Consider the following 24,132-nt stretch of genomic DNA (forward strand, 5'->3'; position numbering starts at 1 on the left):
AAGATAAAAGGAAGGGTCAGAGAAATGTTTTCCATTGTATTTTTTAGTTAGCCTTTTCTACTCCAGTCAGTAATCCCTTTGTTTTATCAAGTGGTCTGATGAACTACTGTATAAACCAGGGCTTTTCCTTTCTGCAGCATATGCTTAAAATTTTGTCTTCTGCCTCCCAGAATAAAATATTTCTCGAGGGAATAGAAAAGATTAATTAGTGACCTTGCATTCTATTAAACCATGATGAATACGTATGTCTCTAATAAAGGTAGAAACATTTACTCACAACTGTGGGTCAGTTAAATATGCACCATGAACCTTCAAGAGCAAAGTGACCGCTTGGAGGAGGGAGAGGGAATATTCAATCACAGATACATGCAACAGATTCACAAATTGGAAATACATATCAAAACTATAACCGCAAAATCATATTTTATAAGTTAAAATTGTTTTTGTGTTAACTTACTGTGACTACTGTTCAGACTTTGTTCAGAAATCCTTTTTATAGGCTTTCTTAGCAAAACAAAACAAACACACATATCTATGGATAATGTCTCAATCTTCTGTATTTATTAATATGTAAATATTCTGATTTTTTAAAATTACTGTGTTCCTTAAGAAAGAATTCAATGCAAGGCTAGTTGTGAAAATGGTATGTAACATTGTGTTCTGATATCAACTTCCAAGAAGTTCTTTATATCTGTTCTGGAAGAATACAATAAATTATTTTAAATTAAAAAAAAAATACTTCAGAGGGCCAGGGTTGTGGCTCAGTGGTAGAGCGCTTGCCTAGCATGTGTGAGGCCCTGGGTTTGATCCCCAGCACCTCATAAAAGCAAACAAATTAAATAAAGATATTGTGTCCATCTACAACTAAAAATATATTTTAAAAAAATACTTCAGAACTGATGTGACTGTGTAAAAGAAGAGTGAGACCTATTCACTTTTTATAGCTCAGTTGGTAGAGCACTTGCCTTGCATGTACAAGGGTCTGGGTTCAATCCCCAGCACCATCAAAGGAAGGAAGGAAGGAAGGAAGGAAGGAAGGAAGGAAGGAAGGAAGGAAGGAAGGAAGGAGCAAATTAAAGCTGATAAAAATGAGGGAATAAGTACATCTTTGTCTGACCCGACTCTTTTCTGCTTCCACTTCTTTTCTTTTTTCCACAAATGCCAGCCTGTCTCTCTGGTGACATGCTCTGAAGAAGTCAAGAGCAAGTAGTAGAATTGGAAGCTTAGAGCCAGACAGATTGGGAATGGATCCTGGATCCACCTACTACCTATGTCCTATGTACCTCAGGTAAATTACACCAACTTCCTTAGTCTGTTTCCTCGTCTTCTTCCACCTTTGGGGAATGTTGTAGAGATAGATAGACTCTTCCACCGTTTCTTGACACTGAAGCCAGTGTTGCTTTCAATCCCCTTTTCAGGATGGAATCCTACTGGCTAGCAGCTCCCCCATCAAGGATCACCAACGGAGTGCTTGCCACCCCTGGCACCCTGATGGAGACAGCTGATTAGCTTTCCTCAGTCAGCAGAAGTGATGAGTATCCATTCTGGACTCAAGTACTAAGTATCGGATGTCAAACCCTCCATACTCTGCCTCTATCTGACAGCTTGATGTCACCAGAGTAACTGACCACCCCAAATTTTAAATGTTTGTGTGCTTATTGCTTTCTTTGTGCCACAACATCTTTGCCTACCTCTAGGTCATGAATCTATTCCCCTTATTTTCTCCTGAAAATTATAAAAAGTAATAATTCTAGAAATTAAAAATCATAAGAAATTATTACAAAGTTACCTTTACATCTAGGCCTATGAACCATCTCAATTTTTTTTTTGAGATAAGGTCTCATTATGTTGCCCAGGCTGATCTGGAACTCACGGGTGCAAGCAATTCTCTTGACTCAACCTTCCAAGAAGTAGGGACTACAGGTGCACACCACTAATCTTGACTCAAATTCATTTTTCAATTGAACTGTTTACTGAGATCATTGTAAATTCATACAGTTGCAAGAAATAACTCAGATAATCCTTCACACACTCCACCCAGTTTCTCTTAATGGTAACATTTTGTGAAACTATCGTATAGTATCGCAACCAAGATACTGATGTTGATAAAATCACTCATCTTAGACAAATTTCCCCAGTGTTAGTTGTCCTCATTCCTGTGTATATATGTGTTAAGTTCTATAGGGTTTTATTCCCTGTGCAGGTTGGAGCATCCACTGCCTGGGTCACCACTCTGAGCACAGGATCCCCTGTGTGGCCCTTTATAACCATACCAATCTCCTTTTTGTGTATCTCCCCTAATGTCTGATAACTGCAGTTCTCCAGTTCAGTTCTCTCCTCCATTTCCAAAATGTTGTCACTTTAAAAAATGTCAATAAAAAAGATATACAAATGATATACTACAGAATGTAACCTTTTGGGTTAAGTTTTTTTTTTCCAGCATAATTCCCACCCATAGAATTTGCAATTTCCCTGAACACTCATCCAAGTTCTTGTTTCCACGCATTCATAGTTTAATTCCTCTCTGTTGCTGCAAACTCCATTCAGTTTTTTGAGTTAGATTAAGGTGAATTTGAGAAAAATAACTGTACTGAGATTAAATGGGAGGTACTCATGGTGGGATGAATCCACATTCACTGTGTATCTCCCCTAATGAGAGATTAGGGGAGATAGATACACAGTGAATGTGTATCTCCCCTAATTTGTTCCAAATTAATTTTTGTGTGATATATGAGGTAGGGATCAAAGTTCACTTTTTTTATGTTTCTGGCTGTGCAAGCACCAGCTGTTGAAAAGATCTACCTATACTTCATTGAATTGCTTTGGCCCCTTTGACAAAAGTCATTTGGCCACGCAAGTGTTTCTTTCAGAACTCTTTAGTCTATTCCTTGTGATTACTAATTGTGTAGAAATCAAGATTACCTTAAAATCAGGTAACTTAAGTCCTCCAACTTGGTTTTTCTTTTCCATAATTTCTCTGGCTATTCTAATTCCTTTGAGTTTCATATTAACTTCAGAGTTGATTTGTTAATATTTTTCTTCATAAAAATCCCATTGAAAATTTGATTAGTATCGCACTCATCCTATTCTAATTATTTGTTGCCAGAACACAGAAATACAACTTTTTAAAAATATTGACCATGCATTCTGAAGTGCACTAGATTCACTCATGCTAGTAGTATTTTTCATTGATTGTGAGGATGACTTTGAGAACACAAGCTAGTGAGCCACGGAATGGAAGCAACTTGTCTTTCTGAGCCTAACAACCTGCATTAACTGTGTGGGATTTTCTTCAAGTTGTAGAGTTGACCATCCAACTGCTGATCTATATCATGAACCCCTGTAAGGCAGATTGTCCTGATGACTTCCTAATGAACCTTTTATCACAGAGCCTCAGGTTGCCATCACGATAAAAACCAATGAGCCCTATGCTGCCCACTGTTCTTGAGAAGTTAGGGTAGATGGCAAAGAGCCATTCTTCATGTCTACATCAGTCTGATCATAGGTCCCTCCTGTTGTCAGACTTTTCTCCACCAGGCTCCCATGTTTCTTCCCCAGACTATCTTTATTCCTGACTATCTTTTCAGGAATGTGTTTAGACTGAACAGCCTTGAAAAATAAAGACTTCTTCTAAAGGAAAGGAAAGGTTTGCGTACAGCTTTGGAAGAAATAACGTTTCCCTCTATAGAAAGCATATTTACTTCCCAGTGTAAAAGCTATGGTTTCTTGAAGGTGGGATTCTCCTGTGACACAACCCACTCCAAGTACAGGTGTCACCCTTATGTGACACCTGGCCCTCTGCATTGTCCTGTGAAAACTGAGCTTCAGGAAACTGGTGCAAAAATTCCAGTAACCTGGCTGCCGCTTTTGCTTGGAGTAGTAAACTCTCCTTTATCTCTGACTCAGAACTTTCATGTATATGCACCAAATAATGGTGCTGCGACATTCATAAAACAAATTCTCCTCAAGTTCAAGAATCAAATAGACCACAATGCAATAATTATGGGTGACTTCAGCACACCTCTCTCACCATTGGACAGATCCTCCAAACAAAAGTTGAATAAAGAAACTATAGAACTCAATATCACAATCAATAACCTAGACTTAACTGACATATATAGAATATATAAACCATCATCAAGTGGCTATACTTTTTTCTCAGCAGCACATGGATCCTTCTCAAAAATAGACCATATATTATGCCATAGGGCAACCCTCAGTAAATATAAAGGGGTGGAGATAATACCATGCATTTTATCTGATCATAATGGAATGAAACTGGAAATCAATGATAAAAGAAGGAAGGAAAAATCCTACATCACATGGAAAATGAACAATATGTTACTGAATGATCAATGGGTTACAGAAGACATAAAGGAGGAAATCAAAAAATTCTTACAGATAAATGAAAATACAGACACAACATATCGGAATCTATGGGACACAATGAAAGCAGTTTTAAGAGGAAAATTCATCGCCTGGTGGTCATTCCTCAAAAAAAGAAAAAACCAACAAATAAATGAGCTCACACTTCATCTCAAAGCCCTAGAAAAGGAAGAGCAAAACAACAGCAAATGTAGCAGAAGGCAAGAAATAATTAAAATCAGAGCGGAAATCAATGAAATTGAAACAAAAGAAACTATTGAAAAAATTAACAAAACTAAAAGTTGGTTCTTCGAAAAAATAAATAAGATTGACAAACCTTTAGCCATGCTAATGAAGAGAAGAAGAGAGAGAACTCAAATTACTAACATACGGGATGAAAAAGGCAATATCACAACAGATGCTACAGAAATACAGAAGACAATTAGAAATTATTTTGAAAACCTATATTCCAATAAAATAGAAGATAGTGAAGACATCGATAAATTTCTTAAGTCATATGATTTGCCCAGACTGAGTCAGGAGGATACACACAATTTGAACAGACCAATATCAATGGATGAAATTGAAGAAGCCATCAAAAGACTACCAACCAAGAAAAGCCCAGGACCGGATGGGTATACAGCGGAGTTTTACAAAACCTTTAAAGAAGAATTCATACCAATACTTTTCAAGTTATTTCAGGAAATAGAAAAAGAGGGAGCTCTTCCAAATTCATTCTATGAGGCCAACATCACCCTGATTCCAAAACCAGACAAAGACACCTCAAAGAAAGAAAACTACAGACCAATATCTCTAATGAACCTAGATGCAAAAATCCTCAATAAAATTCTGGCAAATCGAATACAAAAACACATCAAAAAAATTGTGCACCATGATCAAGTAGGATTCATCCCTGGGATGCAAGGATGGTTCAATATATGGAAATCAATAAGTGTTATTCACCACATCAATAGACTTAAAGATAAGAACCATATGATCATCTCGATAGATGCAGAGAAAGCATTCGACAAAGTACAGCATCCCTTTATGTTCAAAACATTAGAAAAACTAGGGATAACAGGAACTTACCTTGACATTGTAAAAGCTATCTATGCTAAGCCTCAGGCTAGCATCATTCTGAATGGAGAAAAGTTGAAGGCATTCCCTCTAAAATCCGGAACAAGACAGGGATGCCCTCTATCACCACTTCTATTCAATATAGTTCTCGAAACACTGGCCAGAGCAATTAGACAGACGGAAGAAATTAAAGGCATAAAAATAGGAAAAGAAGAACTTAAATTATCACTATTTGCAGATGACATGATTCTATATCTAGAAGACCCAAAAGGGTCTACAAAGAAACTACTAGAACTAATAAATGAATTCAGCAAAGTGGCAGGATATAAAATCAACATGCATAAATCAAAGGCATTTCTGTATATCAGCGACAAAACTTCTGAAACGGAAATGAGGAAAAACACTCCATTCACAATATCCTCAAAAAAAATAAAATACTTGGGAATCAACCTAACAAAAGAGGTGAAAGATTTATACAATGAAAACTACAGAACCCTAAAGAGAGAAGTAGAAGAAGATCTTAGAAGATGGAAAAATATACCCTGTTCATGGATAGGCAGAACTAACATTATCAAAATGGCGATATTACCAAAAGTTCTCTATAGGTTTAATGCAATGCCAATCAAAATCCCAACGGCATTTCTTGTAGAAATAGATAAAGCAATCATGAAATTCATATGGAAAAATAAAAGACCCAGAATAGCAAAAGCAATTCTAAGCAGGAAGTGTGAATCAGGCGGTATAGCGATACCAGATTTCAAACTATATTACAGAGCAATAGTGACAAAAACAGCATGGTACTGGTACCAAAACAGGTGGGTGGACCAATGGTATAGAATAGAGGACACAGAGACTAATCCACAAAGTTACAACTATCTTATATTTGATAAAGGGGCTAAAAGCATGCAATGGAGGAAGGATAGCATCTTCAACAAATGGTGTTGGGAAAACTGGAAATCCATATGCAACAAAATGAGACCGAATCCTTTTCTCTTGCCATGCACAAAAGTTAACTCAAAATGGATCAAGGAGCTTGATATCAAATCAGAGACTCTGCATCTGATAGAAGAAAAAGTTGGCTCCGATCTACATATTGTGGGGTCGGGCTCCAAATTCCTTAATAGGACACCCATAGCACAAGAGTTAATAACAAGAATCAACAAATGGGACTTAATTAAACTAAAAAGTTTTTTCTCAGCAAGAGAAACAATAAGAGAGGTAAATAGGGAGCCTACATCCTGGGAACAAATTTTTACTCCTCACACTTCAGATAGAGCCCTAATATCCAGAGTATACAAAGAACTCAAAAAATTAGACAATAAGATAACAAATAACCCAATCAACAAATGGGCCAAGGACCTGAACAGACACTTCTCAGAGGAGGATATACAATCAATCAACAAGTACATGAAAAAAATGCTCACCATCTCTAGCAGTCAGAGAAATGCAAATCAAAACCACCCTAAGATACCATCTCACTCCAGTAAGATTGGCAGCCACTATGAAGTCAAACAACAACAAGTGCTGGCGAGGATGTGGAGAAAAGGGTACACTTGTACATTGCTGGTGGGACTGCAAATTGGTGTGGCCAATTTGGAAAGCAGTTTGGAGATTCCTGGGAAAGCTGGGAATGGAACCACCATTTGACCCTGCTATTGCCCTTCTCGGACTATTCCCTGAAGACCTTAAAAGAGCATGCTACAGGGATACTGCCACATCGATGTTCATAGCAGCACAATTCACAATAGCTAGACTGTGGAACCAACCCAGATGCCCTTCAATAGATGAATGGATAAAAAAAATGTGGCATCTATACACAATGGAGTACTATGCAGCAATAAAAAATGACAAAATCATAGAATTTGCAGGGAAATGGATGGCACTAGAGCAGATTATGCTTAGTGAAGCTAGCCAATCCCTAAAAAACAAATACCAAATGTCTTCTTTGATATAATGAGAGCAAATATGAACAGAGCAGGGAGGAAGAGCAAGAAGAAAAGATTAACATTAAACAGAGACATGAGATGGGAGGGAAAGGGAGAGAAAAGGGAAATCACATGGAAATGAAGGGAGACCCTCATTGCTATACAAAATTACATATAAGAGGTTGTAAGGGGAATGGGAAAATAAACAAGGAGAGAAATGAATTACAGTAGATGGGGTAGAGAGAGAAGATGGGAGGGGAGGGGAGGGGGGATAGTAGGGGATAGGAAAGGTAGCAGAATACAACAATTACTAATGGGGCATTATGTAAAATTGTGGATGTGTAACCGACGTGATTCTGCAATCTGCATTTGGGGTAAAATTGGGGGTTCATAACCCACTTCAATCTAATGTATGAAATATGATATGTCAAGAGCTTTGTAATGTTGTGAACAACCAATAAAAATAAATAAATTAATTTAAAAAAAAAAGAACTTTCATGTATTCTGTCAGCATCCATAAAATTTGGGGAGGACAACTTGTTAGCTTGCAAGGAGGATGAAAATCTCAGACATTTCCATTTCCTGTCTTGTCTTCTTTGAGATGAGGTCTCCCTGTGATGCCTAGGCTAGACCAGAATTTCTGGGCTCAAGTATCCTCCTGCCTCAGCCTCTCAAGTGCTGGGACCGCAGACACACACCATAGCATCAGACTTCGCTTTACATTTCTTGACAGCTCCATAGAGGTAATGAAATTTTCCCTTTGATTGTTTAGGTTCCTCTGGGAAATTAGAGAGCATGAACTTTTAACTGCCCAGATTGCCCCTTGCCCATCCAGTTGGGCCAACAAATAGGCTTTTGAGGCAGAGCTGTATCTCAGTCACCACAAAGTCCTTATTACTAAGAATTGCTTTCTTCCAGCACTTCCCCAGAAACTTCCTGAATGGTCCTGGGATTCCACGGCTGATTGGTCCATGAAAGCCTTCACCTTTTTTTTTTTTTTTTCCCAATCCTCTCTCAGTGATGGGCATCAAAACTCTTTCCAAGAGTTGAGGGCTTAATTCTAAATGACTTTCTGGGACCTCTAAATTCCCCTGATAATTATCTAAAAGATTTTATGTGCATATTGGAATGCTACGTACTGTATTTATATTTGGTTTGATATAAAAATAATGTTTGAAATTCTAAACATTGGGGAATGAAAAGCAATTTCCCGACTTGTTTGTCAACAGGAGTGATGCTATTGGATTTCCAAAAATTGGGCTAGATTGAAATAAGGAAGCCCAGCATTTCAAGTTCAGCATCGAAGCAATTTTTTTTTCTCTGTCTCGGCATTACAGTATCTTAAATATTAAGAATCACAAAAATATGGAGCAACAAACGATGATAAATTTTCACTGCTTTACATGCTGGGGCTGGGAAATTATGAGAAGAGGGAGAAAAATTGAGCCTTATTCACAGGTCAGATTTGGACAAGGGCTGGGACCTGAGCACAGGCTAAGCTTTCCTGTGCCATCAGGGGAAGGAACATACCAGCCTGGAAATCTGCCCTGATCACTGGGTCCTTGGGCAGAATGATGTAGAAGATCTGTGCAAAGGCATTGTATCAGACCCAACTTATTGGCCCACCTGCTCCCCAGGCCCTCAGCCACTTTCCCCATGGAGAGTCCAGCTGCCACCACCACCAGCTCATCTCTTGCACCACCAGCTGTTTCAGCCTTCGCTTGGGTGAATGCCAAGCCCTCGCAGGGTTTCCTTTGCACTTGCTGCAGCCAAAGCCACAGCAGTCCCAGAACAGCCCTTCTGAGCGGATCCCTGCACCCCTCTTTCCCACCTCACAAGGCAGGTGAAGCACAGGATCTGGGTCCTCCAGTGGCTGCCTTGAAAAGGTCAATGATCCAGCCTGGAAATGGAAATGTATCAGGAAGAACTTTGACCCATGAGAGCCAGAGACAGGAAGGAGATGAATTCTTCTTCTCTCCTTTCCCTAATGGATTCCCCTGAGTCTTGATGGTTGCACATACCCTGCACCACGGACCCAAAGGACATTTTCTTATGAATCGATGGTCAGCCTGGTTAGGGGACCACCTTTCATCTGCTTCCCCCTCTTCACTCTGTCACTTCCCTTTTCCTCTCACTTTTGCTGCCCTGGGATTAAACCCTCCTTCGAAGGAGTGTCAGTATGTACGCTTGGCTCTGGCCCTGTTTTCCGGGTAACTCAGGTTAAGAGGATCCCCTTCTGCACTCCTGTTCCCCACCACACCCCCACAGAACACATTCTAATATTAGAATTACATAACAATTACATTGTGTATGTAATTGCCAAATCTAATTCTGTTGCATGTGCATATGTATACAGTTATATAGGGGTTATTGTATTCTATGTTTCATTCCTCACTCTATTTTTGATGTTTTCAATCATCTCTGTTTTTAAGATCTGTCCATGTTGATGTGTGAACCTCTGGTCCTGGTACTCCACAGCCGCTTGGTACTCCTCGCAAGCTTCCCAACCCTCTCTGCAGTGATGGACATCAAGACTTTTTCCAATTCTCTCATCTCAAAGCAACACTATGCAACTTTTTTCTCTTTTTTCAAAAATATTTATTTTCTTTTAGGTGTAGATGGACACAACACAATGCCTTTATTATTATGTGGTGCTGAGGATCGAACCTGGGGCCCGCCCATGCTAGGGGAGTACTCTACCGCTGAGCCACAATCCCAGCCCCCCCTTTTTTTAATTGATTATTCAAAACATTACAGAGCTCATGATATATCATCTTTCATACATTGGACTCAATTGGGTTTTGAACTCCCATTTTTACCCCAAACACAGATTGCAGAATCACATCTGTTACATACTCACATAATTGCATAATGGCATATTAGTGACTGTTGTATTCTGTTACCTTTCCTATCCCCTACTATCCCCCCTCCCCCCCCTTTTTTTTTTAAATTCCAGTACTGGAAATAGAACCCAGGGGCACTTTACCACTAAGCTACATCCTCAGTTTTAAATTTATTTTTTAACTTTTGAGACAGGGTCTTGCTAAGTTGTTGGGGGGGTCTCACTAAGTTCCTGATTCTCCTTCTCACAAAGCTAGGATTACAGGTGTGTGCCACTGCACCTAGCTACTCAGCTAATTTTTATTGAAAACTCTCATTTCACCTGGGGTCAAAATGAAGTCTTGACCAGTTTGGTTTCATAACAGTAAACTCAGGTTTTTTTGTTACTTACTGTTTCTCTATACTCACCCCCAATATGCGCCCTTTTGTTGGAGTCGCCTGACAGTCAGACAAGACTTACCTAATGCCACTGCACAGTGGGAGATGCAGGTGGTCCTTATCACCTGGCTTCTCTGGCATCTGCAGGTACCTACACATCTGCTGGGATCAGGTTGTTGGTCCTCACAAATGGCCACTGCATCCTCCCATGTATTAAGGTTCATATAATCCTCTGGTCTTTCTTTTCTCTTCTTTCTTATTTATTTATTTATTTATTTATTGGTATAAGGGATTGAACCCAGGTGTGCTTAACCACTGAGCAACATCCCCACTTTTTATATTTTATTTAGAGACAGGGTTTCACTGAGTTACTTAGGGCCTCTTAAATTGCTGAGGCTAGATTTGAACTCACAATCCTCCTGCCTCAGCCTCCCAAGTGGCTGGGATTACAGACCTGCGCCACTGTGCCTGGTTTTTCTTTTCTTTTTTTAAAAAAGATTTTATATTGTTAGACCTGTTTTAAGTGCATAGCAAAATTGAGACAAAGGTAGAAATTTCTATGTACTACTTGCCTATGCACATGCATGGCCTCCTCTGTTTTCAGCATCCTTCACTAGTGTTAAGTTTGTTACAGTTGATGAACCTAAATTGACACATCACAGTCACCCAAAGTCTACAGTTTACATTAGGTGTACATTCTCTGGGTTTTGGCAAATGAGTATCTATCATGATGGTGTCATTATAGTTTGACTGCCCTAAAACTCCTCTGTGCTCCACTTATTCATACCTCCTGCCCCCAACCCCTGGCAACCATCAATCTTTTTACCGACTATATACTTTGACCTTTCAAGAATGCTAGAGAATTGGAATCATACAGTGTGAAGCCTTTTTAGATGGGCTTCTTTCACTTATTAACATGTCTAAAGTTTTCTTCCATGTCTTTTTAGGGTTTGAGAAGATCATTTCTTTTTAGTGCTGAATGACAGTCCATTGTCTGTATGTATCATGGTGTAATTATGCACTCAGCTACTGAAGGATATCTTGGTTGCTTCCAAGCTTTGGCAATTGTGAATAAAGTGGCTATAAACATCCACTTGCAGGTTTTTTGTAGACCTAAGTTTTCAACTCCTTCAGGTTACACAAGTAATACCAAGGAACACAATCGCTGGCTCCCATGGGTTTTATAAGAGACTACCAACAACTGTCTTCCAAGTAGCTGTTCCATTTTGCATTCTCATCCGCAATGAGTGAGAGTTCCCGACGCTCCATATCCTTAGTGGCATTTGGTGTTGTCGCTATCTGCGTTTTTGCCATTCCAAAAGGTGAGCGGTTGTATCTTATCATAATTTTACTCTGCATTTCCCTGTGACAGTAATGTGGTGGATTCTTTGGCTTTAGAGCCCCCCCCCCCATGATGTTCCTGTTGCAGACATGTCCTGTTCATCACCTCACTAGGAACGCCATCTACACGTTTGCTGTCTGTTTTCTCCTGTTCCTATGCTCTGTGGCTTGGGAGCCTCTGAGAAAACTCTGCCAGAGAGGCATAGCTTCCTCTCTGCTGGGATCCTCCAGCCTACCTGGGGACCTTTCATTTCCACTGCAGGAGAACAGGCTTCTCTTCTTGGTTCTCATGTGCTCAATTGGAAGATTCCTGCAACATTACAGCCAGAATCACACAGCACATCTCTAGGCGCACCCTCCAAAGATTCCAAAGATTGACTCACCATGGGTTATTCCTGTGGAAAGTTTTCCAGCAACTTCTGTGGTGTGGCACCTTTCTGTGGATAGCTTCTCCTGATGGATGCTCCCTAGGGGATTCCATCTGCGTGGAACATCAGTGAAATTCATCATCCACTGAATCATGGCTGCACCATTTCCATATGAATCTCAACTTGATGGTAGGAGGCAAAGCGCAGGACCTTATCCAGATTTGTGCTTTCCTTGGGTGTTGCTATAACCAAATTGTTTATAGTTTTCTCTTCCTGACTAGATAGACCCCTCTTACTTTTAATAATTCTTTTTGTTAAATATCCTTGTCCAAAGTACTGTGTGATTTCTGAATCCTGAGTTAGCCCTGACTACTGATACATGCATATACCAATTTATGCTTTCACCAACCACGTGTGAGACACAGTTCTTCTACAATCAGGGTATTTTTGTTTGTTTGTTTGTTTGTTTTTTGTGCTGTTGGGGATTAAATCCAGGGCCTTGCACATGCAGGACAAGTGAACTACCACTGAATTACATCCCTGGCTCCTACAATGAGTTATTTTAAAGTCCTTGTCTGCCAAACACAACATCTGAATCACCTTTGTGTCTGCTTCTATTATCTGGTTTTTTTTTCTTTCTCTCTCTCTTGCTTATCAATTATATTTTCATGCCTTCTCACAGGTCTAGTTTTTGTTTATTTGTTGGGTTTTGGGTTTTGGTGCTGAGGATTGAACTCAGAGCCTCTCACATGCTAAGCATGTCCTCTACCAGTGAAGTATACCACTAATCTTATCTCTGTTTGTTTTAGTTGGTTTTTAAATTTGTTTTGTTTGGTTTGGTTTATACTAAGGATTGAACCCAGGGGTGCTTTATTACTGAGTTACATCCCAGCCCTTTTTATTTTTTTTTATTTTTAGACAGGGTCTTGCTAAGTGGCTAAGGCCTTGCTATGTCACTGAGGCTGGCCCCAAACTTGCAATCCTCCTGCCTCAGGCTCCCAAGTCATTGGGATTTCAGGTGTATGCCACCACATCCAACCTATTTATTTTTTATCATATGCAATCATTGTATATAATTTTCCCTTTTTCCTCTGTTAAGCAGATGGGGGTGAGGAATGATCACAGGAATATAGAATTGAACTGGCTTGGGACCGGTTTTGATTTAGAAAACTCAACTTCTATAGTGTCTTCCTATTCTTAGCATACTAATCTCATTTCACCCTATTCCTAGGGTGAGAGCCTCACAGGTCTCTGTATCCTCAGCCTTGGAAGACTGGAGATCCAGCTCTGCTCTCCAGGAGTTCCTGATTCAGCAGTCCAGACTCTGTCCCCATGAAGCTTCAGAATCTGTTCACTGTTTAGAGGTGGGAGCTGCCTTGGCATTTGAGGCAGGCCCTTTTCTGGGGCAGTGTGGGGGGAGCCTTTGTTTTCTAAGAACTGTAGAACTGTGGAAGATTTCATTATGCTTTTATATGCATTCCTAGGCCCAGAATTCAGCAAATGTCATGTGGAGAAAATTGGTTATGTGTTTAAGGCCCTCTATGTTCTAATTTGTCATCCCAGCACATGTGGCCACTTTGCTGGTTCCTCCTTCCTCCATTAAAGTCCTCCTTTTGAGCAAAACTTGATCTTTAGTGAGTGCCCCAAATTGGCAAGTGTCCCGGGCAGGGATGGGGAGGGATGGGGGAACAGCTGGAAAGCCTCCTCTCATTTTGTTGCAATAGGGACATTAACCTGCTGTGACCTATTGGATGCTACCTTGAAGCAGAAATCTGGGCTTTTAAAACTCAAACTGAATTTTTTTTTTCTTTTCAAACTATTGTCTCTAGCATGTTAAAGTTGACTTTTTTTTTTTCTTGACAAATATCTGCTATAATATCACTCCATGGAGACTCTGGCTGTCAAAATGTGCATTTCACACTGTAGGACATAACCCATTAGTGGGGTAGGAAATTGATTTAGTAGGTCTTGCCAGCATCTTTTAATGACAGAATAGAGCATATTAGATCAGAGGGCATCACACATAGTCAAGATCCACATTGTGAAACTTTTGTTACACTTCTGTGTGTGTGTGTGTGTTTTCTGATTTATAGTGCAAAACCTATTTATTCCTATGGGTTGCAATTCTCCCCCAAAATGTAAGAGCCACTGAATTTTAGTTTAAATGGAGGAAAAGCCAAGACAGAGAAAACAAATGCTCAGAAACAAACCTATTAGTTGAGGATGGACAACCTTTTGAAGTTTGGTGGAAAGCGGGAAGCAGACTGATTGGAAACTGCTCTCTGGCTCCAAAGAGCAAGAGGGAGCCCATGTGAGGGATGAACTACAAAGCACCCAAGAAGAAACTCTGGGAGGCCTCACTCCTGAGGAGACTGCAGGAGGCTAGGAGGAAGGGTGAAGAGAAGTGACTGGACCAGGGTTGGCAAAGGCCTTGGAAACCTGTGAGCAGACTGTAGTTCTTGGTGCTAAATCATGGACAGAATATGAAGAGCCTTGTACTTGGCTCAGGAGAAAGGTCACTTGAGAGCAGGAACCTGCATGGGGCTGGGGCGAGCTTCTTTTGCTCACCTGTGGTTGGAGTTTCAGGGTCTGGAACAAGTGCTGTTCTGCTCACCTTCCTCCTGCTTCCCCAACACCAAATACAGGGGACTGATCTTTCCATGGAGGCCACCTGATGCAGTGGAAAGAGCACTGGCTTTTTGTAGTCAGAAGAACCTGACTCTCAGCCTACCACCTTGTGGGCATGGCTCACAGCTGGCTCATATCTAAAACAGGGCAGTAAGACCTTCAGGACAGAGTGGTTAGAGGTGTATGTGGACCCCATCACCATGCTCAGAGTCGGGCACGTCATATTGAGTGCTCAGGAACTCAGAGCTACTTTTACTCCCGGGGACCACACTGGGATTAGGAGTTTTAGAGGAAGATTGGACCACACTGACCTGGCTGATTCCAGCCCTGCAGTCCCCAGATTCCCCTGGGTTGCTCAACAACTAGGCACCATCTTGAGTCTCTCTGAGGCACCACATTCAGCAAGCTCGGGCAGAGAAGCAGGCACAGGACACACCACAGTGGATGAAACACTTGCTTTGTCACTAACTGGGGAGGTCCCAACTGGGTCAGTCCAGCAACTCTGTGTTTGCCCCATTTTAGGAATTGGTTCCTAACCCAGTGGCTGGCCTTGGACCTCAGGGCATGAAATCTGGGCCTGAGCCCTGCCTGGGTTCTTGGTCAGGGGTCTGGCCTTCTACCATGTTTCAGACACACCTGATCAGCCATGCTGATCTGCTGGAATCTGGGGAAAGATTTCAGTGCAATCGTGCCGCAGTGTAGGGTCTGTCCCTCCCTTCTCAGCCTAGCTAGTGCTATGTGTCCCATCCAGGTCTGGCTCAGTCATCAGCTTTTACTTACCCCAACACACAGCTTAGGTTAGATGCCCTTCCTCTGGTGCCCACCAACCCCATGCCACTGGCCCTGGTTGGCACTCAGCTTGTTGGCAAGTAGGTACTCTGACAAGTAGGTTGCTGCTCTGGCAGTTTACTTAGTGAATGAACTCTCAAACCCAGGCCTTGGTTTTCTGCTCAGTTACCTGTTCTCTGAAGCCTCTGCTTGCCAGCGACTTTCAGGTTTCCAAGAACAGAGGAAGCAGCCCAAAGGGGACAGCCCACCCCTAGCCACAGCCTGCAGGGTTTCAGCTCACCCTTGGAGGAGCCCAGGTTACCTGGATGTGCCTACTGTTTCATTCAGCTTTTCTTCACTGTGGCCAAAAGACCTGACTGATACAACTTCAAGGGAGAAAAGATTATTTTGGCTCATGGTTTCAGAGGTTCAGTCCATAGATGGTTGATTTCATACCTCTGGACCTGAGGGGAGGCAGCAGCTCTTGACTGAAGGACATGTTGGAGGAAGGCTGCTCATTTCGTGACAGCCAGGAAACAGAGAGCAAGCTCTGTTCAACAGGGACAAAAGACAAACCCCAAAGGCACACCCCCGCCCTCCCCCCCCCTCCCCAAGGATTGCCTTCCTCCAGCCACACCCTACCTGCCTACAGTTTCCACACAGTTAATCCATATCAGTGGACGGATCCACTGATTAGGTTTCAGCTCTCATAATCTAATCATTTCCCCTCTGAACATTCTTGCCTTGTCTCATGCACGAACTTTGCGGGGACATCTCATATCTAAACCATAACAGCTATCAGTTGTGAAAGTTCCATTTTTGAGAAGACCTGTTATTGAAGATTTGTGTATGGAAACAGTGTGACGACATCTTTTGACCCTCATGGAGATATTATCTCAACTCTGCTAAGGGCCACAGTCAGGGACCAGGAGAGGACATTTCTTGACAAAAAGAGCCCACCAATGGTTGACAGATAATCAGAATGCCTTCTGATCACCTTCCCTTGGGCCTGTGGTAAATGGTAGGGAGAAGAAAAGGCAAGTTCAGGGCAAGACCCAGCCAGCCAGTCAAGGTAACCCATCTCTGAAGTTTCCATTGCCAAGGTGAGGTACTCTTGGAGGCATGCAATCTGCTCTCCCTACCCTGGGGCCTCTTGGGATCCACTTGACCTTGGAGCAGCAGAAGGGAGTGGGGGCAGGAGGCTACAACCACTCTCACCTAATGGCTACATGGGTAGCTGGGATGCTAATGAGAGCTTGCATCACACTGAGAGCCTCTGCAAAGCCCTCAGGACACAGGATAGTGAGGTCCCCTTAGGTTTGGGATGGAGGGAGAGACTCTCAAATGGGAAGGGAGTGGGTTCCCTGGATGTGTAAAGTTGGCTCCAAGTCACTTACTAAAAGAATGTCCTCAGAAATGACACTGATCGTCAAAACCTCAAGATGGGCCTGGGGATATAGATCAGTCACTAGAGCCCAATATGGGAGAGGTCCTGGGTTCAATCCCCAGCACTTGCCCCTCACCCCCACGCACCAAAATGCCACTTCATCCCCACTAGAATGGCTATTAAAACAAAACAAAACAAGAAAGATTGTTGAGGATGTGGAGGTGAAACCCTCTGCATTGTTGGTGGGAATGGAAAATGGTGTAGCTTTGGAAAAAAATTTGGTGTTTCCCCAGGGAGTAACCCATATAATCCAGCAATTTCACTCTGAGGTCTGTATCCAAGAGAAATGAAGACAAATGTTCAGACATGTACAGGAATATTCATTGCAGTTTTATTCATAGCAGCCGGAAATGGGAAGCCTAACTATCCATCAACTAATGAATATATAAGCAAAATGTTGTATTTACATGCAATAGAATATTATTCTGTCATGATAAGGAATTAAGTACTAACATGTGAGGACACATATGGACCACGGAAACATCGTGCTAACTGAAAGCAACTAGTCACAAAAGACCACATGTTGTGTGATTCCATTTAGGGGAAATGTCCTGAATAGGCAAATCCACGGAGACTGGAAAGCAGATTAGAGGTTTCCAGAAGCTGGGGGGCCGGGAGAATGAGGAGTGACTGTTCGTAGGGTTATGTGGTGGTGGTGAAGGTGGGGTGATTAAAACATTCTGGAATTAGAGTGTTGGCTGCACAACTTTGTGAATATCCTAAAAACCATTGGCTTGTATACTTGAAAAGGTGGAATTTTATGGCATGTGAATTATATCTTAAAAATTTAAATGGGGTAGCGGGTACGATGCGGGGGAGGGGTGGTGAAACCAACGAACTCGTGTAGAGCGTCGCCTCTCGCCATTATCCGCATGAACTTTGGGCTCTGGATCTCAACACCCAGAGGGCCTCAGAGAAACGACTAGGGTTGCAGGACCTAGGAAGAAGACGGCTCGGGATTTGAAGGGGACGCGGTTAATTAAGGTGGTGGCCGGGAGCTGCCCAGGACTGGGGCAGAAGTTGGCCCGGAGATTTAAAGGTTGGAGCGCCGATGCTTTTAAAGCGACCGGGGCGAATTCCCATTCGGCGTCCACCTCCAAGCCAGCTGCCCCGCGCTGCGGGTGGGCTCTGGGTAAGTGGGGGAGGCAGCGGTTTGGGGCCCGGCGGGTGCCTGGCCTGCGCACCCTGCTGGGCCCTGGGGACTCCGCGCGGATGGGCCGGACCCTATCTCGGCGTGCGTCTGCGGGGGCCGGGGTGCTCGCGGGGGCGGCAGGGACTCGGCTCGGTGGCCGGGCTCCCCCGGCGCCCGCGGTGGCGCTCTATTTTTAGCAGGCGCTGTTGCAATATAAGGAATGCGCGGCGCGCCAGGCGCTCCGGGCGCGCGAGGGCTGCGCGGTCGCTTTAAGGAGGCGCCGGGGCGGGGACGGCCGGGGCGGCCGGCGGGCTGGCTGGCGGGGAGCCGTCAGTCCAGCTGCCGCGGGGCCCGGCGGGCGCGGCGCTGCCTCCTCCCGGGCACGATCGTGGAGGAGGCGGCCTGCGGCCCAGAGGCGAGCGTGGCCGGAGCGCGCGGTGAGTGGCCGGCAGCCGGGAAGGGGAGGGGGCCCGGCGCGCCGCCCCCAGGCCGGGCGGGCGCTTTGTTCCGGGGCGGGAGGTGTGGCCGCCCCCCGACTCCGCAGAGCTCTCCACGCGCGGGCTGCGTCCTGGGACTGGCTGTGCGTGGCCTTTGGTCCCCGTCGCGGGCTGCCGCGTAACGGTGTGCGATTGAGAGATCGGTCCGCCACCAAGACCCCAGAGGGGAGGGCCTGCTCGCGGCTCGGGGACCCTTCCACGGTAATTACCCTGGGGTTCCTCGGAGGGGAGGTGGGCGGCGGGACCAGGTCGGAGCGGGGGGTGGGTGGGCTCTTTCCTCCTTTAAAATGGCCTTAACGGGGGCCAGGGATCCTCCCGGAGAGTTGTCAGATTCATCTGAATTATAAAAAAGCAGCCTGATGTACAAACAACTCTTAACTGTGCCTGGATTTGGGGAGGTGGGGCTCTGGTCACAACTGAGGCCTGGGCTCATGCATAGAACTGATGCAGCAGGGTCCCCACGGTGTGTCAGGCATGGTGCCAGTTCCTCCCCCTCCAGAAAGAGTGACACCCCAGAGTGGTTTGTGTTGGGCTCTGGGAAGCCCAGGGGTGTGGGAGCCCACTCCAATATGGGAGATCAGGGAAGGCCTCCTGGAGGAGGTGATGCCTGGCAGTAGCGGGGAGCCCTGGACACCCAGTTAGATCCTAATCCTAGATGCACAATGGCCCCTGCTGAAGTGTAGTCTGGAGAAGGGAACAAAGACCTCTTCACCCTGGGGTTTGATCAGAGCTTCACGGGCCCCTGCTGGTGTGAAACCTCCTTGGGTCAAGTGGTTCTTGCTCCTCTAGGACTCATGCTCTCTCCTGGACTAGTCCAGAGAGGGTGACTGATGAGGCTTGCAATTCTAGCCTCCAGAGGTTTACCTAGCTGCAGGAGTAAGCAGAGCAGACCTAAAAGCCTGGAAAGACCCCCGTAATAACCGCAGGACTAACAAGGATGAAGCACTTGAGGTGGACTTGCTCATCATTTGCCAGTGCACCTCCAGAAAGATTTTATGATTATCCTTGTAAGCAAATGGTGAAATTGGGCCTCCAAAGAATCAACAACTTGCCCAAGATCATATCTAAGCCCATGCTTTTGGCCATGTGTGTGTTCTGGCCCCTGTTGTGAAATTCTGGCTGTGAGGGGCTCAGATGCTCTTGGTGCAGCCTATGTTATGCATTTAGAATTCAGCATTCTCTGCAGACTCACACTGGTGGGTTCAAGTGTGAGGTAGTGGTTGTGTGTATTATTAATAACTGACACGTGTCAGGGCTCAGCCGTGAACAAAGCACTTTCACAGAGACAGATCTTAGAGTTTCTTCTGCTTCTTTTCACGGGGAAGAAACTTGAGCTGCTAACATTTTATAAACCTCCCCAATTTCCTGTAAATCGCATGTCCCTGCTGACTGGGGCTGAAAATGTTTCAGGCCATGGTTTTCACCCGTGGGTCTGTTCACACTGACCAGCAGCCAGTTAACATCTCTGTGGTTTATGGGGTAGTTTGGCCTTTCTCTGCCAAGGGTGGGAGGCATGGGCTTTGGTGCTCTGGGGGCTTCAAGGTCTGCCAACCTCTTTGGGGGAGGGGGAGAGGGAGGGGGAGGGTGTTGAGTAAGCCCAGTGCGCTGGTGGAAACTACCCCCTTCCCCCTGATGCGACCTTGTCATTTCCTAATGCAGAGGGGAGGTGGTCAAGGGCCCCCTGGGGAGGCAGCTTACTGCTTTTCAGGGTAGTTACCTTTGTTCCTGCATAAAGCAGATTCTATTTTCCAATTCTCATGTTTTCAGCTATATATAAGACATTTTTGTGACAGGTGTAACTTTTATTTTAGTATTGACTTGAGTCACAGGTATTTTACACTTTCTTATTAAGGGACAAGTCAGCTACCCCTGGGGTTGGTTTCTGAGCTCCAGTGGTCATCTGGAACAGGAGGGACTGCTGGCTGTGATAAATTGAGCTTCTGGGGTTTCTGGTCCTAACATCAGTCAGAATCACATATTGATCAGGCTTCTGTGTCTAGTGAGTTCTCAGGGAAATATGACCTCCAGTCTGTGTTTTTTTTTTTTTTTTAACCTGGCTTAATCATTATAATTTGTTCTACCAATGAAATGCCCTAAACAGAATGTGCCTCCCTGAAAGTGATAGCAGACATATCTGCTCGGGAGCACTCTGTAGTTTGTATAAGCCATACTCATGTGAACCAAGTGGGAACAGGTTCTTGTGCAGAGCTGGAATGTTCTCAAGTGTCCAGAGGGCATGCATGAGTTCCAGAGGCTCAGGACCTGCCAGGCCTGAGCAGGTATGAACCAGCTATGAGGTAGTCAGTTACCTTTGTCTGGACATGGGAAAATCCGAAGGATCTGGGTGAGTTCCCTGTGACCTGGGGCATCTGGCAGGTACTCATTGTCTGGGGACTGAGCAGAGAATTAAGCTTGGAGAGGAATTCTTTTGGTAAACTCTGTGAGGTCTTGCCCTCATCATCTTTGACACTGCCTCCGGGCTTTGTATCCTGAATCAGTGGGGATGCTTTTGGCTGCAAGTAGCAGAACGAAAACAGCAGTAGATTAAACAGACCTCGATCACCCAAACATGCTCTCAGCTCTTGTGAGGTCACTGTGTACTTCTGGCAAGTTCTTGCACGGTACAGGTAGCCATGAAATCTGAGGGTCTAGAATTCAGAGTTACAGTTTTAGAATCACTGCCTTTTTAAGATGCTAATGAGAGGTTCAGAAAAAAAAATTTGTTTGATGTACAAAATTGGGTGGATAATTCAGGGGATTCATGGAACTCTGAAAATGAGCCCTTCATCCATGTTGCCCACGCCTCATCTAAACCATGCTGCTTCAATAGTGTTTACTGAAGACCCGCTTAATAAACCAGCCAGGCCAGCATGCCATCCAGGGCAGACTGGGAGGGCAAAGGTGGTGTCAGAGGTACAGAAAGTAGTGACTTTACTGTTGCCCAGCCTACGGTAAAGTCAGTGAGCTCCGCAGTCTGACTTCAGAAGGCCTCACTGATGTGGTGGGGGATGAGGGAAGGCTGGGTTGTGCTCCTGGGCACCTGCCCTGTAATCCATGGTGCCCATCTCTTGTTCTCCAGGGAGTATTCCTGCCACCTGTGATGAGGTTGGTTTGATCTATTCCCAGAGGGCCCCCAGCCCTCCTTGGCCTGGCCCCACCACGGGGCCTTATGCAGCCAGTGTGTTCCCAGGCTGCTCTCTGCAGCCATTGCTCTTGTGGGAGTCATGAAGCGGCCATGTGAATGTAGCTTCTTAATGTCCCTAATATTAATGTCCTTTCCTATTCTTGGCAGCTTCACGAGATGGGGCCTGCTGATGGCCAGATGGCCAAATGACAATGTGGGTCATCACCAGTTGCTGAGTTGACATTCTGGGGCTCAGAAGGGCATATTCTCTGTCTAGAGAGCCGGGCAGCAGGCTTTTCCATGGATGAAGCATCACAATTTTAATACAAGTTGTTCCACTAGTGAGATCGTGGGCAGTGCCAAGACGAGGATGGATTCGGCTGTGCCACGTGAAATAGTGGAGCCCAGGGGGTGGGATGGAGAGTCGGAGCTCTGCGCTCCACTCCTGGTCCTCTGTGACTATCTACAGGGCTTGGGTGGGGCCTGCGCTGTGCTGCATGGGCCCAGGCTCCATCTGTGACTTCTCTGCCTGGCCCTCAGGGTTGTCATGGGGATTAGATGCAATACACAGATGAAATATGCTGAGAGATCAGAAAGGACCTGAGGATGCCGAGCATTATCAGTGTTCAGGCAACCTCAGATAACAGAACCCTGCGCCCGACAGGGCCCCAGAGCATGTTTAGTCTAGATTCATACCCAGCAGAGCACATTTCTCATCGTGAGGGGGAGATGGTTCTGTGGGACACAGACAGCCTCTTCCATCCTAATGGTTACATACTTGTTTACATGCATTATAAAAAAGCATCACATCAAACCCGTTTTCAAATGAATATTTTACTCACATTAAGGCTGAATATTATAAGTTGAAAGCATGCTTTTTTTAAGTATAGTGATTTTAAGGTAGGGATTAATAATAGTAGTAGACAAATAAGGCCAGAATGGGAAAGTGACCCTCTGAGCCAAAACTAGGGAATTGTCGACAGCTATCAGGGATGGGGCTTTGTCTGTGAGTGGACCCTTCTAGAGATGAGGCTCCTGCTGCCCTTCAAATCAGTCCGTTTCCTTTCTCCCCTTAACCTGTTCCATACAAACCTTCCACAGTCTTGCTTTTCTCCACCATGAGCAGTTTTACTTTCTCAGCTTCTCCAATGGCATGGTTTGAAGACAGCTTCTTTGTATCACTGCTTCTCTTCCTCCCTCTCTCCTTCCCTCCCTTCCCTCCAGACATCCATATGTTTTTCCTTCAACAAAGACTTGTGGGCCTTCCCTGTGCTGTACTCTTCCTACTCACCAGCTCTAAGCCTCACAACAGTCAGCCTTTTACAGATTTGGATACTGAGGCTCAGGGAGTTAGGTAGGGCCCCACAGTTTGTCACCTGAGAGAAACTGAGGCAGAAAGGAGTCTGACTGGGTTATGTTCTAAAGCACATGCCCCTTCTACTACGCCTGTTGTCCCCAGGACTGGAGGCACAGTCCTTTCTCTGATGGCACTGAGGGTCTGACTATACATAATCACTGGTACCATCAGCCAAGGGCCCCTGAGGAGAGGGGGCTGTGCATAAAGTGAGGCAGCAGAGGTCATGGAGGGTGTAGCCCTGGACAAGGCAGAGAGAGCTGGCAGTCATCTCCCCCAACTCTCACTAACCCTATATTCAACTGTGAACCCCTAAATCACTTGTGTACTTTATTTTAATTTTTTTTCTGGTAGGGGGATTGAATCCAGGGGCACTCTACCACTAAGCTGCTACATCCCCAATCCTTTTTTTTGAGTCAGGGTCTCATTAAATTGCCCTGGCTGGTTTCAAACCTACTATCCTCCTGCCTCAGACAGGCAAGCGTCACTGTACCCAGCCTTTTTTTTTTTTTTTTATTTTGAAAAGTAAAAAAAGAAACATCATGCACCTATTACCCAGAATGAGCAGCTGTGACCATCTTGTCTGCACTTGACTGTTCACAAGGTAGGGCAGGACTTAGAACAGATCCCTCATCAATTTTCCTGACTGGTTTGGGCCCATCCTGAGCCTGTGGTAGGGTTTGGGAGCCTCATCCTGAGTTTCCATGTCCTGGCTCTCTCTTGACTTCAGGTGGCCAGCTAATCCACTGGAAATGCCAGCTGGGCCTCCATGAAGGATGTTCATAGATGCTCCTTTTGTTACCTCTGATCACACAGAGGAATGAGATGAATATGCATTTGTGGCTTTGACCTTCTTCAAAGATGCTCATCCACTGTCACAAACACCT

The 24,132-nt window shown here is 44.4% G+C and overlaps 1 protein-coding gene across 2 annotated transcripts in view; it reads left to right on the forward strand.

The window, feature by feature from the left end:
* The first annotated feature begins 18,547 nt into the window (after positions 1-18,547).
* Positions 18,548-24,132, forward strand: part of MRAS (muscle RAS oncogene homolog) — a 52,768-nt gene continuing 47,183 nt past the window's right edge. The window contains exon 1 of one of the 2 annotated variants that reach the window (XM_081302094.1): positions 18,548-18,707. The gene's annotated coding sequence lies outside the window, so the exon portion shown is untranslated. The other variant, XM_081302095.1, reaches the window with a different exon arrangement.

The sequence above is a fragment of the Spermophilus citellus genome (genome assembly GCF_964194105.1).
Source record: "Spermophilus citellus genome assembly, chromosome: 7".
Classification (NCBI taxonomy): domain Eukaryota; kingdom Metazoa; phylum Chordata; class Mammalia; order Rodentia; family Sciuridae; genus Spermophilus; species Spermophilus citellus.